This window comes from Falco punctatus (genome assembly GCF_963210335.1).
Source record: "Falco punctatus genome assembly, chromosome: 10".
In the NCBI taxonomy this organism is placed as follows: Eukaryota; Metazoa; Chordata; class Aves; order Falconiformes; family Falconidae; genus Falco; species Falco punctatus.
This window is the reverse complement of record NC_137590.1, coordinates 27,745,490-27,763,807: the sequence shown is the minus strand read 5'-3', so window position 1 is coordinate 27,763,807 and position 18,318 is coordinate 27,745,490. Positions and strand designations below refer to the sequence as shown.

The window sequence follows — 18,318 nt, the reverse complement described above, 5'->3', positions numbered from 1 at the left end:
AAAGTAATATGGTGTTGAATCAAAATTACTCCAGGAATGGATACAGGTATTTTTTTTCTCAACAAAAATGGTAAATATAACTTCAGTAAACATTCTAATAAAATTTTAGAAAATGAAAAAATAAACCAACAATGTAGGAAGACAAGTCCCTAATGGAAAAAATGTTATTTGCAAAGGCTGCAGCCTTTGAGACTTTTGAACTATTTTATTCACCAAAATTTTATTAACATATTTAATATTTACCATGTCTACTTCAAATTCAGACTTCCAGTCTCTAAAAAACTCATTAAATTCCATGTATTTTTTAATGAAGTAAAAACTCTGAAAGTGCTTTGACCTCCATTGAGTTTGAATCCAGATAAAGGTAGAAATTCTTTTTCCTGAGCCTTCCTTAAAGATTGAAAAAATATTGCAGAGAAGTACTTAGAATTTCTTAACTCCCTGGCTTTAGCCTCATTTTCCTCATTACATTCTTCTTCCTGTTCTTGTTATGCTGCCAGATATTGGATTGCCAACTCTTGTGAGTTCCTATTGAGTCTCAGAATATTAATCGGTGTTCTTAGAGACCCAGACCCCAAGGCTGAAATCATGGATTGTTTAAGAATCTTCTCCTTTTGTCTGAAACAACCATCTAGCCCTTGAAATTACAACCAGGGCTGGGAAAGTGAAGGATGGATTTTAAAAAGCTCAGAAGAAAGCAGGCACATGAAAAAGTCAACATGTATTGCCTTATATTTAGAATTTTTAATGCTCAGATTTGGAAATACTGTGTTAGGAGGTACACTCTTTAAAGTAACAAGTGTTTACATGAACAAAAGCAGAAAACCCAAGATTCACCTGGCTTAGGTGTTGTAATAACTCAAGAATTTAAAGAACCATGAAAAGAATGAGTAAGCAATAGCTCATTAAGACAAAACTTTTGTTTTGAAGAGGTTTGAGCCAGCCACATGAGCCATGACAGACCATGGTAAATAGACCACCACTATGAGTTTTTTTGCATCACTCTGCAAACAGTCCAAGCCATAGTTTCCAGTTTCTTCTGTAACTGGGTTGAAGCATGGCACAAGCTTTGTGTAACAGGGTGAGAAATACGGCTCAGTATGTCTGTTTTTTTGAAGTATAGACAGAACAAGAAATCCAGGTATTCAAGTTGTTAAGTCTTGCTAATTTTCTATGAGCCATAACTTCTCCTGCTGCAGGTAAGATCATAGCTTGTTTGTCAAGTGTCAAATGGAGAAAGAGATTGGATAAAAGGATAAGACTGGCAAGTTAATACTGCATGTCTGAAACCCTATAAATAAAAAGCAGCTGTTTAAAATGCTGTAAAGCAGCTGGATTCGGAGTTAGGTGCTAAAATATCTAACACATCTTGGGCATATTTGGGAAGACATTAAAAAATAAACACAGAAAATATTATCTCCAAACTCTATTACAAAAACTTGTGCTTCAAAGATGCAGAGAATGTGTCCCTCCATATCTGTAATCAGGGTCATGAACAACGTTTCAGAGAAAACACAACTAAAACATCAAAGGACTAATTTGGCTGGTTACTTCTGAACATCTGTTGTTGTTCCAGAGATATATCAGGGACTCTTTGAAGGCAACCCCTGCCCAAAAAAACCAAACAAAAAAACGTATCAGTTTTTGGGTTATCGTTTGAGAAACTAGTTCCTTTTTGTGCATGTAATTAGATAACTTGATTAAAAAAATTAATGAAATATTGCAGATTCTAAACACCACTGACACATAGCCTTATTATGTCTTAGACTGCATTTAATGACGATCGTATCTACTCTTCTTGACACAAAGTCAAAATCCTAAGACCAGGAAAGTGGTTACTGTAACGCTTAAAAGTGAATACAGTAAAGAAAATCATTTAGTTGGAATATAGGCTAGTTGTTCCAAAATTCTATTAATAAGACACATTTTTCAGTACATATAGGCTAGTTGTTCCAAAATTCTATTAATAAGACACATTTTTCAGTACAATCAGCACATAGCATACTCTCTTTCTGCTTTTAAATCATAATTTTAAGCCAGTAATGAGTCTGAATTCTGATGTTTAAATATGGTGTAACTATTAACACATTAACATAGTTAAGGAGGCAGCTCAATTTCTCCTTAAGACCTAATTTACTACCTGCTTTTAAAGAAGCATAAAATCTGAAATTAATCAAGTGAGATTTGACTGGATGAGGAAATGCTTTTGTTGTATCAGACACACCTGTGCACAGCGCCCTGAGCAGAGCACACAACTGAGCTGGTCTTTCTAGTAGCTTCCACATTTTGTGCCATGATCTCAGTTTCAAGTGCTTCTTCAAGTAATATTCTTCATGGAGAAAGTATTCTATCGCTGCTCAAGCCTAACCTCTTCTATTTGCTTTTTGTGTTTAGAAATGCATGGTAGAATGGTGATGCAAACACTCTTCTGGCAACAGTAGCTGAACTCAGGTCTTGTTAAACTGCAAACTGTCATTTCTTAGCTCCTCATTGATAAACTTTGCACCCTTAAAATTTTAAAGCATCATAATCACCCATAACATGCTTATTAACCTACAGAAAGAAATTCCCTGCACTGAACTTAAAGAGAAAATCTATTGTACAGAAAGGTGCAGAACAGTATTGATACATGTCATCATACGCTGAAAACTGGAGTTTGACTAACCAGATGCTGTTACTTTCTTTAATATCTCATGAATAGAAACTACAGCATAAAAACAACTCAAAACAATCATTTACTGGGAAATATGACATATGGCCTGTTAAGCTGCTTTCCTACAGAAATAGCTAAAGATCATTACTCTTGGCATCATTCCCTACAACAGCCACTGGGCTCATTAAAACAGACTGTATGCGATTGAGTCCATAAGGAACATTATTTCTACAGGTGGGTAGAAATAATGATGAAAACTACAAAGACTTGTGAGAAAGAAGTAGTCAAGGAGACTTCTCCACCTCCATAACTTCTGTGCACTTAAAACAAATCAAAGCAACACCACTAAAACAGTTGCTGCGGGGGAAAAAAAGGCATTTTCTCTTTTTCCTTTATGGTATACATTTCCATCTTGCTAATGTATGGTATTTCATTTAACCTGTGCTGCTGGAGGGTTTTTCCTTGAGTAGGAATATCCTGATGTGAACAGGAAGTTTGCATCCAGCAGGGGCCACTTGTTGCTTTTGTAGCCCCAATTTAATTAGGTAGAAACCAAATTCCGCTGCTGTCATAGGATGACTTCATGCTCTGCAATAGTGGACTGGAATAACCACAATCACACTGCAATGTGATAATGCTGCAACCCAAGCTTCTCCAGTGATGTTATACTAGTGAATGTAAACCAAACATTTGTGCTGTGGCAAAACAGGACAGGAAATGTTAAGGCAATTATAATGTGGCAATGATAATCTGATGTAGCAATAATACTATCACATTTAGCAAATGCTTGCATCTGAAAGCAGCTATGCTGTGATTATGTTCTTGCAACACATCCCCTTCACATTCCACACTGCTGTGTGGATTATCTAAATTTAGACTGTAACATGGTACAGTAGATGGCTTTACTATGTTCCATCACTAGCCTTTTTCACATGCTGGGTAAAATTACTGCTGTGTCCAATCACCCCCATTATATGATCGCACTGGGAGACAATGGAGCTTTTATGGTAACAAAACTAATCGCAGCGTTATAAACAGGCTTCTGAAATACCTGATGGGTGCTGTGAGGCTATTGTGCGAGGACTCACAAAGCTTGCGGTGCAACATCGATTTACGGGCACGACACTGCATACGGGTCTGCATGTGCAGACGTGAGGCAGGCACAGGTCGGGACCTACCAAGGCAGGTTGCCAACACCAGGAGTGATGCCGCGGCCTATGGACACAGCTGAGGCAGCGGCGGGCTAAAAGGCACGTGCCCCCACAAGGCGACGGCGGTGACTCCGCACCAGGGAAGCACAGGGGCGGAGAGCCCGCGCCAACAGGCCAAAGCCGGGCAGCAGTGCCTCCTGCCCGGCTGCCAGCAACGCCTGGCTCCCTCAGGCCCCCAGGGAGCGAACTGGCCCCCGCGCCGCTGTCACTGAGGGAGGCGAGGCCTAGGTAGAGGCGGCACCTCCCGCCAGAGGCAGCGGCGCCGCGGCCGCCGTGTGACCTTAACACCTCCAGAGGTAACGTCACGGCCAGGCCAACGTCACACGACTGACGCAGAACCACGGGCAAGCCCCAGGGGCGGGGAAGGGAGCGAGACGCGGCTGCCCACAGCACTCGCCCGGCTGAGGGAACCCGCGACCACACGGCCGCCGCGCCCGCCACATCCGGGTCCCCCGCAGCTCTACCGGGCACCCCCCCCCCCAACCCATCACCGCGCACGCGCCCCTCCCTCCGCCCACCAACTCCGCCCTCGGCTGGGGGCGGGATCAAAACTACCAGCCGCCTTTCTGATTGGCTCCCACTCCAGGGGCGCCCGGGGATTAGCTGCCGTTCAGGAGGGCGGGCGTTGCCTGCTTGCTAGTCGGCCATTGGGCAAGGCTGCCGGGGAGCCGCTCTCTCGTTGGCGGGTGGGCGCGTCCGGTCTGGGGCCGGAGGAGGGTGCCATTGGCTGGAAAGTAGGTTAGTGGTGCGCCGTTGGGTGGCAAGCCAGGCGGAAAGTAGGTCAGGGACGGGGGCTGCCTGCGCCGGGCGCCGCTGCGGGCGTGCAGTGCGTTGCCGAGGGACGGCGACCACCCCACCCCCCCCTTCTCCTCCTTCCCCGGGGCGCGGCGCGGTGAAGGGGCTCACGGAGCTGGCGGTGAGCCGCTGACGGGCGGGGGGCGAGCGCCGGGAGGGCGGCGGCGGCGGCGGGTCCGGCCCGCGCCCCCGCCTGAGGAGACCGCGTCCCTCTGCAGCGTGGCGGGAGGCCGGTGCGCGGCCGCCCCGCGCCGCCACCTCGGCGGAGCCGCCGGCTCCGGCAGGCCGTTGGGAGCTACCTGCCCCGGGAGGGGCTGGGGGCTGCGGCTCGCCGGGTGGGAGGGGGCCGGGCCGGCGCGGGGGTCGGTGGGTCCCCCGGCGGCGGCGCTGCGCGGTGTCCCCGGGAGCGGGGCGGGGGCCGCCCGGGCGGTGTGGCGGGACCCGGAGGTGACGGGGCGGACGCCAGCGGGGCCGTTTGCGGACGGCCCGGGGCTCGCGGCCGCTCGCCCGGAGCCCGACGGCAGAGCGGGGGCCGGGGGCACCGCTGGCGGGCGGCCCCGGCGGGGCGGAGCGGGGGGAGAAGGGCAGACCCGGCGGGCCGGGGGCTCGGCGGAGGCAGCGCCGGGCTCCTGCCGGGTTGGAGTCCCCCCCTCAGGGCCACGGAGGCTGGGGCAACTCGTTGGGCAGAGCCGCTGGCGCCCCTTCCCCTGCAACAGGCGGGGCTCCCTGCGCCTCTGCCCCGCAACCCGCCCCGCGGCTCTCGGTACGTCGGGTGCCGTGCCCTGCCTTGCCATGGAGCTAGCCCGCGGCCAGGCCCCGCACCGGGGTGGCGGTCGGGGCTGGCTGTGGGTCCTGGCCTTGCTGCACGGTGGCTGGTCCCGCCGTGTGGGGCGCGGGGGTTCCTCGCCCTGTGGCTCGGTGGCCCCCTGAGGCTTCGCGGCCACCCGCGCGTCCTGGCGCTGCTCGGGCTCCTTCTGGTAGGTGCGTCCCTGCTGTCAAAGGGGGAACGAGCGGTTTTCCTCAACGTGAGTGCAGGGCACTGGGAATGTTGCGGTGGCTGCCCCGGACCAGGGCTTTGCACCGGGGCAGGCAGGGGAATCGCTTTGCCTTTCTAATTGCTGAGGTTTCTGTTGCTCCGGTGCCTCAATTATAACAGTTTTGGAAAGATTTTTAGTACTTGAAAATAACGGTGAAGAAGCAAGTCGGTGTTTTTCCTTGCTTTTGAAGCAAATAGGCTTGCAAGGGTTTTTATTTTCTTAGTGTCTGAGGGATAAAGGGTCAATCACAGAAATTGATCATCTTTTTAAGCAATTTCCAATTTAGAATCTAATTTCAATCTAATCTCTTTTCAGAATTCATTCAGTCTCTAAGTAGAATTGTTTTCAAAATGCTGGGCCCGGAACATTAAAAATGAAACTACATTTTCTCTTTTTTTTAGTAGGTTAATATTAAAATACATGCCCTGTCTGTTTAGTCTGTCTTCTATCAAAAAGACTTTTTAAATGGGAGCAACTGGTAGTACACAGGCTGCAGCTAAGTTTGTAGGGGAAAGAAGAAAGGTTGGTTGTTTTAATTAACTATTAATGCTGGCAGACTGCCTCTGTGCATGGTCTTGCAGAAGGCTGAGGTTAATCGCTGCCCTGGAAAGAATGTATGTTTTGTATGCTCTAGGAATATGCAAATTTAAATAGCTATTCAGTGTGTCAGAAACTAGCCCTCTCATCTGAATAAACAGCAGTTGCCTATTAAGGGAGAGTCTTCACTACTTCTGAAGTTTTGTGAGTTTCTATTTCTTACGACCATTCATGGCTTTTTTTTGTGCCTGCTTGTAGCAATGAAATGTGTAAATAACCCCGTAAAGTATGGTGGTTATAGGTTAATGTGCTGTTTTATCCTGTGTTCTCTTCCACACTGATTTTCCACTGCCTGTCTGCATGACAGTTGTGTGCGGCACTTATATAGGCTCAAGGGCTGTAAGGGAAGTACGCTGGGAGACTGCTTAGACGAGAAAGTACTGCAAAAAACCTCAGGATAGCTGTTTTGTTCTGCCCTAGGAGGCCCTTTGGGCAGACACGGGGGTGTTGGTAAACTACCTTGGCTGTAAGTGGGATTCCACAAAGCCAGAGCTGAAGTTAGAGCCTGCTACCACACCACTGTCACCACCTGCTATGAAGAAGCTTGCTGTCTTTGGGGACTATTGCTAAGGATGTATTAGGAGGTGATGTTTGTAGGGGTTTACTGGAGACTTACTTTTTTTTTTTTTTTTTTTTCTTCAAATACCTGGTCTCAAAGATTCTTTTGGGGAAACCAAGAATAGGAACAAGTGAACGTTAGTTGGATTTATTTGGCAAAGCTTAAAGTCACACAGAGTTCCTTAATGCTATGCAAGACTATGATGACAAAGCTGAGACGCGGTGTGATAGCTACAGCCTGTGTACTGCAGATGGGTAAGACTGTTTTTCAAAGTGAATTGATATCAAGCATGCTGGGAGTACCAAGAGACGTGTAGGTTAATTTGTTTAGATGACTGCAGAAGTGCTGTTTTCATGCTAAAATTCAGTATTTTAAGCTGGTTTTAGCTCGGAGTCAGTTGTGTGTATGGTTACACTTCGACAGGAGGTATAGGAAGACATGAAGGAATATATTGTTGGTAAGTTAAACAGCAGATTTGGTGCATCCTTTAGCGACTTCCTTTTTTTTAGTACTGTAACTTGTATGCTTTTCATTTTTAACCGTTATCACATCAGTTTTGTACATAGTTCTGTTTCTGAAAGAGGGCAGAAAAGCAGTAAAATGCAGCTACCTGTATCCCCAGGTATTAGGAAGTTCTCTGAAGTTAGTTGTTCTCAATAAAAGATGTGTAAAGGCATATAATATGCAAATGACTGCAAAAAGAAGCCCAAAATAAATATATATTTTTAGGCTTACATAGCTTCATTGTTCCCAGTAAGTTTACAGAATGCTTAATATTTCTTGATACTAAACCTTCATACTCAAGGTTTCTCTATTTAATACATTAAATAATGTTTGAAACCTTTGGTTTTGGCTGTCATCATACTTGGAAAATATCAGACTAAACCAGTAGATTTTGATAAATGTAGTTGCTGAGATGATACTGGCTGGAACGCAGCATCAACTTTTGTGCTTAGCTGTTGAAAGCTCTGCTTGACAAGCCGATAGAAATTAGGAGTTTATTTTTTGGAGGTGCTTGAAGATGCAAATAAGGTGTTTTATGGCATTTTCAAAAGCATCGAAAGAGCTTTTGATCTGGTCTTTCAGTCTTTTTAAGAGTTGCTATAGATAGATTTTTAGAGAGCAGACTAAACTAAAGCAGAAGTATGCTCTGCCTGATGTGTGTCTGTGTATTATGTATGTGCATATATATATGTATGTATGTGGTAGTTCTGCATTGTAGTAGTAAACATGTTCCAGGTTTAGATAAAGCGCAGACTGGTGACTTTTGCCTGCTCCTGTGGTGTTACATGGGTGAAACTCAAGACGCTGGAACATAACACAAATTGATGCTCTTAAAAAGAGAAGTATCTTCATTTTATCAGAGTTAGTATATTGAGTTATATAGAAAGCCTATTTAAGTTTTGTTGGGTTTGGGGTTTGTTGGGTTTTTTTTTTGTGGGAGGACAAGATCCCAGCTGTAATTGTCAAATTGTTTGTATCTGTATTTAATCAGTTTGAATACTGTCAGATAACCTGTGGTGTATACTTAATTGAACTTTACATTGAATGAGGTGGGTATTAAATTGAATAGCTTGCTGGCATGAAGTGCGTATTCCACCTGCCTTTTTTACCTCAGTTCGTTGGAAAAATGCAGCAAGGCTACTTATCCAAGGCCCAGACTTCATCTCCTTGGAAACCTGATCTTTCACCAGATGTTGAGAAATGTAATTTCTTTTTTAATCCATTCTGCAGCAGAACACTGATCAAAACAGCATCTTCAGGCTTTGTTATTCTGGAATATTCATTAATTAAAAAAAACAGTCTGACATTTCAATCTTTGTCCCAAAGAATATAGATAGTTTCTGTTGCATTTGATATTACTTCAAATCTATTTTAACTGTTAATAAAATTCCTGTAGTGCATGTATAGTTTAACTCAATTCAAGAGCTGGCTCATAATGTCTTCATCATTTGTACAGTGCAGGATTGTGTGTGTTCCCTGCCCCTTCCTTGCCTGTGAGGATTCATCTTTCTTCTCTATGTTCAGGTCATCTTTTCTCCTTTGCAGCTGCAAAAAGATAATTCTTAGCCAACGCATACAGAATTTGTAACCTTTTCAGTCTCCTGCCATTTGAGAAGCTGTTATTCAATGTCTCTGATGTCAGACACACTTCTAGATCAGCTGCTGGTGTTAGAACAACTTGTGACCCTGAGCTGAAGCCATGCTGTAGTTTAGTAGGTTGGTCTTCTGTAAGGAATGGTGCCAGTAGGCTACTTATAGAGCAAGAAATATCGTTGGCAGGCTTTTAGAATGGTGAAATAACAAGCCGCTTTTCTAGTGGTCTAAGGTGTTGATGGTCTCTAATTTTACAGAAGCTCATTCATATACATATGAGCAGGTAAGGAAGAAGGTTGTAGTTTTCATGTTTGTTTTGACATATTTTGCTTGCAAATGTTAGCAGGCCCTATTTCCCACAGGTACAGGCAGTTTAGTGGCACCTTGTGTAAAGGAAGCACCAAACATACTGCTAAATCCTTAACAGTCCTTACTTGGTGCAGCTGTGATGGAAATACATCTTCCAACGTGCGGTTGCTGTAACGCTGGAAGGCAGTTTGAACATGTCTGGCAGTTCTCAAGCAAGAGTGTATTGGCATCATGTCCCTCAAATCACTTTGATAGGAAGGCATTATACAGTAAGTCGTATGTGCTTTTCAGTTGCAGCCGTTTGCCTTGATTCCTTATTGTGTCAGCTAAAAATAAGTTAATGGAATCCGTGTGTTCTAAAGATTGGATGTGGTCTTGACTGACTTTCCAAGACTACTTGGAAAACTCTGAAGTTAGTCTTAGCCATTTGGGATTGATACAGGTTTTGGAGGGAGAATGAAATAAGACTATCGGAGAACTCAGAAATGAGTGTTGTTCTTGATCTGAGGTTCTTTTTATCTCACAAGCTTCCTTAAGGTAGCTTTGTGTTTTCTAGTCTGTCTTAACAAAAAAGGACAAGATCAGAAAGACTTTGGTAGGAATTGCCAAATAATGGTGTGCTGCAGAATATTAATGGAGTGAAGTGAGAAGGAAAAGTTATTTTCCTAGAAAAAACAGAAGAAAATAAAACTAGTAACTTGCATTCTAAATTTTTTTGAAAAATGTTTTTACCGTCTTTTATAGGTGTTAGTTTTATAGTTTCCTTGAATTAGTTTGGTTGGGTTTTTTTCTTGTTATGAATGGATTTCTCTGTTATTTATGGATTTTTCTTAGAGCGTTGGGAAGTTTAGGACTTCTGTCCCAATTTGAAATGAAATTATATATTAAAGGGGAAAAGCTTTATTACTTTTTATGTTGCATGTATCCATTGTGCTTGTGTTGAGACTGACAGCAAAATGGCTTTTGTTTGAATTGTGCTTTTATTTTTACCTTTCGCTCAAGGACCTCTGATAATTGTATTTTAAATCCCCCTGAGATTTGGACTTTATGATGCAGTTTGGCCACTGGCATGTTAGTTTTAGTGTAACCTTTTAAAATAGTATTTGTTTTGCTCATAGACTTGAATGGCCTAGTCATTTTTCGGAGAGAAATCCTGTGGTCTAGAATATGTTGCAAAAAAATCAGCTGTTAGGCTTTGAGGTTTATGTTAGAATGTGTTTTCTGACCTTGTCTTGACCATGTTGGGTTTTCCAGTTTGCAGTTCTAGAACTGTTGACTGAGAAACAGGATGCCTATTTATTCCTCTGCTCCCTTTCCCAGTATGTTTTGTTGCCAAGTCATGTCATGTAATTTTTGAATTTGAGTTTGCAAATTGGTTTGTTACAGAACATACAAATTCAGTGTGTTAATGAAAAAAGTCAGCATTAACACTGTGCTGCCAACATACTTTAGAATATTTTTGTGTTACACTTGAGATATGGCCCAAACTCATAAATCCAGAAATTTAAACTTGAGTTTGACCTTAGAAGGCTCTGTTATCTAGGTTTTTTTTTTCTTAATGTTCTGAGGTTCTATCAGATCATTATGCAAACTTACTGTTCTAGAGTAACGTTATACTGTAGTTTTAATATATATCCAGTTTATTATGGCTTTGTGAGTTTTGAAAATCTTCATCACCTTAATTTTTAAAATCTAGGTAAAGTTTTATGATGCTGGATGCTGTCAGAATTTACAGAACTTTTATTTAGAGTAACATGTTTTACATAGTATTTTAGTGATCTTTTGTGAAATCAGGAAATTTTAAATTATGTATGTTACAGCCCTTCATTCTCACAGTGCCGTTTTTAGTGAAAAATCGTGTGAAGTATGTATGCTAGAAGTTGTGCATTAGCTTGGAAATTTTTTATTACAAATAGTGTTGTGGGTGTTTTGGGTTTTTCTAAGGGTTTCTCCTGTTTCTCTATTTTGAAAAAAATATTTTGCTGCAATGATCAAACTAGCCTTTAAATATTACAGTTTATTTTAGAAACCTGTCAGTTAAGTGATTTCTTAGAGGGACTTGACACATAGAAACATTGGAGTTGCTTGAAGTGCTCTGATAGTTGATGAATAATCTGTTCAAAGTGTTAAGTGCTTGCTATGCCATTGGGGTGCAAATTCTAGAAGTTCTGGAAGTTATTTGTGTTTTAGAAATACAAGGCCAGCAACTAGATATTCCTGTTTCCAATAGGAAGAGAGAAATCAGATCAATGAGTTTATGGTAGTTTGCATTTATGCTGGAATTTTCTGTTTCACCTCTGTTAGAAATTCTAGGGCTTTTATATATATATATATATTTATATAATTTTTTTTTCCACATCAGAGACATGTACATCTTGGTCAGCTTGTCTGGCTGAGGAACAGTCTGAAGAAAGATGGATATTTCACTATTAGAGCATTTAAAAATGTAGTTCAGTCTGTTAAAGATATCCCAGCTAGCAATAAAGAGATCTCAATTACTGTACTTGCATTATTTGTTAAACTAGGACAGGGGTTACTTCATTCATCTGATCTGACCATGAGACTCTTCCATAGCAAATGCCTGCTTTTTCTTAGCTGGAGTAACTCTTTATTTGTCTTTCTCTAATGCTTTTGTCATCATCAAGAATAAGGTAATGGGGGGAGAGGGGTGGAAGAGAGAACGTTACAGCAGTTGGCTGTTATAGACACTGATGTTTCTACATTCCTGATCCCAGAAGAGATTGTAGTCTAACCAGCTTGGAGCAAATTTTAACAATTGTATATGGCTGTTGCCACTGGGTGAGTTTGGCTGCGTCCTTTGTCTTCCTCCCAAGAATTCCAGTCTGACGGTTGAATTTTTGCAGACTTTCAGGGACCTGTGTGGTAAATGCCGTGGCTCAGGGCAGTATTACCAAAGCTGTGCTCAGGTGCTTGGGCAGGGCAAAAAGCAAAAACCCATGACCAAAAAGAATCCTCTGGTTTTGGTGCCCAGCAGTTGTCCTGTAGTAACGTGAATCCTTTGCGACATTCATTGAAAGCGGGATGAATTTGGACAGTAGTTTTGGTGATCATCTGAACTGGATTGCTATGGGCAATCCATCAACGCTCCAACTCCTTCCTGGCAAACGATTTCTATTTGTGTATCCTATCCTGCTGCTCCAGGGTGGCACGTGTGTTTGGGCAAATGTACTGCACTGGGGAATCTGCTGCAGCTCAAGGATAATTTTTTTTCAACCAGAGATTGATTTGAGATCGCTCAGTTCACTGATACCATACAACTTGTGGCTTCATAAATGTTTCTGCTTTTGTAGGTTAGGCAATGACACAACTCCTGAAATGAGTAGCCCTGAAGAGTTGGAGAGGCAGTACTCATGAAGAGTGCTGTTTGAAATATGTTACACTGCAACCTTGATGTAGAAGAGGATTTTTACAGGAGGATATTTTTTGATTAAGTTGTGTTGGATCATTTCTTTCATAAGTCTACATAAAAATTTGATTAAAAAAATCTGGTTTTGATACTAATACCCAGAAGCAAGAAAAATAAGCAACTTTTTGCTTTCATCTGTGGAGCTGTACAACGGAACTCTTTGATATTTATTGTGCCATTAAAAAAAAAAATCATAACAAGAGAGAGTAACTCAGCTAGACCCCTGACTTCTTTCCCTTTTCCCTTACTGGCCCATGTGCTTCTGGGTTTCCAGATGAACAGATACAGAAGCATTTCAGAAAAGCACATCTCTCAGTAGCTTATTTACCACGATCACCTGACTCTGCCAGCTGAAAACTTATGCATCCAGGTTGTTGTCAAGCTGATAATTTATGTAAAAATGGGAGAGACTCGGCAGCATCTCCAGTTAGGCTTGCCAGGAAATCTGAGGGACGTGGAATATATGACGAAGACTGGAAGGAAGAACGTTTTTGTTTCCACTAAGACACTACATGGGTTAGACTTAGTACACTAATTGTGCATACCTCTGCTCTGTTCTCAGAGAGGATCTGTCTGTTTAGAAAAATAATAATCTTGGGTTGCTGTTTAAGAATGATTCTCTAACTTGGTGTGGATCTCATCTTGCTGTCAGTTTGTTTACATATTCTGTTTTCTGGAAGCAAAGCACTCTCAAACCTACTAGGGCTTCCCTTTAGTGAAATATTGGCACCTTAGTTTGTTCATGATGTTCTTATCAAATAGCCGTTAAGGAGAATTGTCCTTGTGTTCAGTGAAGTGAAAATCTGTTTTCTGTATGGCTGTGATACACACTTTTAAAAAGGTTTACTGAAACTTTTGAACTTACTTTGGAATATAAACAGAAAGTAAGAAATGGTTTAAGTCAGCAGACAACAGAAGAACCCATGCCTTCTACTTAAAATGAATTAATGACTACCTTTTTTCATAGACCGTACAAACACTAGTAAGGGCCAAATAGTTGCACATCTTGGAAAGAAGCAGGAAAAAAAATCCTCAGTGTAACAAAAGAAAAGGGAAAAGTGCCTACTGGTATATCTTTAGAGATCTAGATAGTGTTGTAGCATATTAATCATCTTTTGTGTCTAGGTGAACTGATAATTATTCAACTTTACAAGACTTTTGAGGCAAAACTTTTCATTAGAGGCAAAATTAATGTGTTTTTAGAACAGGATTTGCTTAGGCAAGTAGTAAAAGTTCCATGGATTCATTCATGGTGTGCTGCAAAAATTGTGTAATCTACTTACTTTGGCACAGCTTTCAGATGCATACTTATTTTTTAGAACAAATATTTTGTAGGTCATCTGACTTGTCCTCTAGTTTTAGGATATTTCTGTGGCTTGCAAGCTCCCTGTAGCCCTAAACATATTGGAATGATGGTGTCCCTTGACAGACCTGGAAAAATACTGGTTTCTTTTATTTGTCAATGAAACTCATTTTTCTGCTGAATTTTTTTTTTGTGACTTCGGAAAAAGTGGTAACTGCTCTCAGACTTTATTTACACACACACCCAAAAAAAGATTTTTCTTCCCCTTACACTTGCCTGTGTTGGCTTTTTATTATCCTTTTGCCTGAGTTCTGTGAGTGCTTTGCTTTTGTGTGTGTGTGTGTTTGTGGCGATGGCAGTGTTTGGGAATGGTGCTGTGTTGGCAACCAGGTCAGAGAATAGTATTGGTGCAGGTTCTCAGGTTTGTCTGTTCGAGCAGCTGGTGAGTGGATTTCAGAGGCTTTCAGGGAGCAGGAAAAGGAATTTTCCTGGCCTTTGAACACCTGGAAGAATCTTGGTGGACTAGCAGGTTTTTACTTAAAGAAGAAACATTAGGGATAACTTTAACTAGGGCTAACAGTTAACTTTAATTGCCCTTTCTAGCAAGCCTAACTGCATGTTGTAGTGAAGTACCATAGTTTTCCACTTCTAAATACAACACAGCGTATCCCCTTTGACACCTCCCTGTGATGTAATTTGGCTGAGTCTTTGTTTGGCAACAGCATGTAAGTTTCTTTTCAGCCTTTCTTTATGGTGTAGTTCTGTATTTTCCACACATCCTTCCAAAAATATACTCATCCAGATAATTTCCACATGTGAGCTAATCATTGTCTTCCACTCTTAAAAGGGGTGGTCAGTTAAGTCCTGCTGGCTTCCTGTGGTGGTCTTTGCTGCTCATCTTCATAGTTTTCACATTACTGCTTTTCAGTCTGTAAACATGAGTCATATCAGTACAATTGTATTTTGATGGCATTTATGTGCCATTCTAATACAGAATGATGTTTCTTAAACCTAACTTACCTGGATGTTGAAGAGCATTCATGAAGACTTTTTTCCTAATTGTGGTCCTGTGTATTGGAGACTGCTTTAACTCAGGTGTTGATAAAAGAGCCTTCTATAAAAGGAGTAAATTTATACCAAGTGGCAGCTTGCAGACAAAATAAATACCACTTCTCAGACTGTTTCTTGAATACTTTTATTACACTGGAAGCTTTGTAGGCTTATTCTTTCTATAATATCTCTATAGAAGTTAACCTGTGTGTTCTCATGTTCAGGTATGTGTTTGCTAGATAAGTTACATGTACACTTACTGTTGAGTTCATCATCTCTCCCCCTCCTTTGTACAATACTGGTACTTGTTTGACTCCCTGAATCACCTTACTGAGATCTACTCAGACTTGGAGCTTTTTTAAAAATTATGTTTTGGCAGGATTAGTTTTAATCCGTTTTGGATCTTGTGACAGTTCACAGTGGGGTAACTGAAGTGCCAGTGCTGCACGGGAGTACACAGTTGAAAGGTGAAGCTTGGAGGTTAACAACTCTTGCAGTCACACTTCAGTTACAAACAGTTCAGTGTTTAGATTTGCAACGTCTCATGTAATAAAAAAGTGTAAGAATTCTGTCACATGAATCTCCCCAAGACGTAGCCGTATATTAAATGAAGTAGCTAACTGATGCATACAGTTACTGTTTGTGATCTAAGCAAGGATTAGTCAGTAGCATTGTTTCTGGCAATTTCCACTTGGCTTTGTCCCTGATGTTACACTAGTCGGGATCCGTATCAATTGTATGATGATGGAAGAGACTCTTACCGATGAGACCGCCAAGTGGTGCAGGTTGGTCTGTTTAGTTCTCGCTCCAACAGTCTATGTTGCTGTATAAGATCTTGCTTAAGAAATATACATGCCATTTCTAGCTAGCTGACAAACAGTCATATATCTGTATATCATAGGAGATGAGGGTTTGAAGTGACTGAGGGTGGGAGGACTTTATTGACTGGGTGTTCCCAGTGCAGTGTTAGAGAGGTGGGCAAATGAATTTTTGGCTTGGTAAACAAGGATATCAAGCTGGATCCAAAGGCGGTTTGATCTATATATGATGTTGATTATGTCATAACTTTAATACTTTCCTGGATTTCATGAAGTGTTAGTAGACAACTGAAAATAGTTCAAGGAATGAACTGCGTTTGCAAACATAACCCCACCATGTGGGATCAAAGGAATGCAACTAAACTTAGTTAAGGGAGGAAAAAGCAATTCACTGGATTCATCTTTCAATTAATGACCGATGAGGTTACCTGGTAGAAGATTAGATGAGGTTTAGTAGCTGATAGGTGACTTACTCAAATTCAGACTAGGAAAGTTGGGAGTTTCGAGTAAGTGGAACTAAGCTTTGGAACAGAAAAGATAGGAGGAAGGTAATAGATTCTTGCAACATCCCAGTTCATCCAGGCTATCTTTCTAAAACAAACTTTGGCCTGATTTACAGCATATCAGTTTGTTGCAAAAAATAGTAGATGGGGTTGCCTCCTCTTACAGAGGAGATCAGAATATATGATTGTACGAGGGAACAAATGGGAATGAATCTGATATTTGTATTAAGATAAAACTTAGGAACTTAGCTCTATGCTGCTATGTACTTGAGTAGAAGGAAGCTGAAGGGCCTACAGCTTTAACTGGTCTGTGAAGGAGAAGCAGGGCCAGAAAAGCTTGTAGTAGAAAGGAAGGGAGTATCTATACAGGCTCTTTCAACCTTTCTTCAAAACAAAACTTAAAAGGTTAAACACATTACTGGGGTTTCTCATATTGTTGTTCTGTAAGGCATAGATAAAATGTAACACCTAAGAATTTTGTTCAGCAATCCTAGTAAGAAAAGCTCGCTTTTGGTTTGTCATCTTGATGACTAAAGGGAGCAAAATGCAATGCTGCTCTATTTTTGAGGTAATACAAAGTTTTAATACCAACCCTTTGTATAGTAACAAAATTTCAAGTACTGATACTCCATGGAGGCAAAAGGGGGAGAGAAACCTGAGAAGCTGATACTCATACTAGGAAAAGATTTAACATGAAGATAATTAAAATATACTTATATTTGTCAGTTAAGGTCAATATTGTCTGTTTAGTCAGTTACTTCAGAATTTATTGACTGTAAACTTAAGCTTGTATCTCTAGGGACAAAGAATAAATTCAACACATATGGAAGAGGAGACAGAACTGTTGAAGACAGCTGAAGGGGCTTTAGCAGATATCCCTAAAAACCAGTTGAGCACTAGTTGAATGACTGAGGCGAAAGCTCATACAAAAAGGGTATGTATTTCTCAGTTAGGGCAAAACAGTGCATGAGAATCTAGATCGATTCAAAGGGAGCATTGCAGAAAAACAGGACTCTGAAAAAAGGCAGAAGTATTTATATCTAGTGATTAGTGTGTGATCCCCTGAAATACAGGATTCTCTCTGTTGTAAGCTTTTTTGTCTGGTTGGGATTTCCCGTGTGTTATCAGTAACAGTTTCCCTCCTTTGCTGGCTTCTTTGGCCTCTTTAAGAGAATTGTGAGCTCTAGACAATTTGAAATGTAATTTCGTACTGTAGGTAAGACTTTAGGTGAGAGAACAGGGTGTATTAACTGAAGTGCTTAGCAAGGTGAAGCATGGGACTGCTGTTCTGAGTGTTCTGGGTGGTTTGTGCCTGCTGTTACATGGTTCCCCACTCAGTGCTGCTGTTTCTAGGTGCTGCATAGGAATTTAGTTGTTTAAACTGGGTTTGAAATTCCACTCATGAAAGCTGATACCAAACATGTACATCTTGTTTTCTATGTTAGACTATTTTTTTCTGATGAGCAAAGCTTTTACATTTGCCATGCTAAACTCAGTGTAATGTGTACTGACTGAATTCAAATCTTCCACCTGATGTTAAGTGATATTATGGTGATAACATATGGCAAGTTAGTTGACGTAAACCAGAGGTAACCTAGAAAGGGTTTTGGAGCATGTTCTATACTTCACACTTTAACTATGGGTATTCTATGTATGTCATACTTGTAAGTAGACGTTTTCCTTGAATACTTACAAATTGAGATAATGTTCTTTTGCTAATTCTGAAAGAAGGTAAGAGTTACCATTGCACACTGCAACAAAGACCTAGTCTTACCTCTCTTTGGAAACCACATGAACTTCTAGCCTTCCTATTTTTTGGCAGAGAGTTTCCATAGCCTACTGCCTCATGTGCAAAGAGCTGGGTTGTTTTTAACCTACCGAACAAAGCTTGGTTGAAGTCCCTGTGATATCTGATAATTTTTTAGACCTTGGTGCTGTCACTAGCTTACTTCATGATTC

The 18,318-nt window shown here is 41.5% G+C and overlaps 1 protein-coding gene across 5 annotated transcripts in view; it reads left to right on the top strand.

The window, feature by feature from the left end:
• Positions 1-4,472: 4,472 nt before the first annotated feature.
• Positions 4,473-18,318, top strand: part of BMAL1 (basic helix-loop-helix ARNT like 1) — a 53,163-nt gene continuing 39,317 nt past the window's right edge. For 2 of the 5 annotated variants that reach the window (XM_080404734.1, XM_080404729.1), the window contains exon 1: positions 4,644-4,780. The gene's annotated coding sequence lies outside the window, so the exon portion shown is untranslated. The other 3 variants (XM_080404731.1, XM_080404730.1, XM_080404732.1) reach the window with 3 other exon arrangements.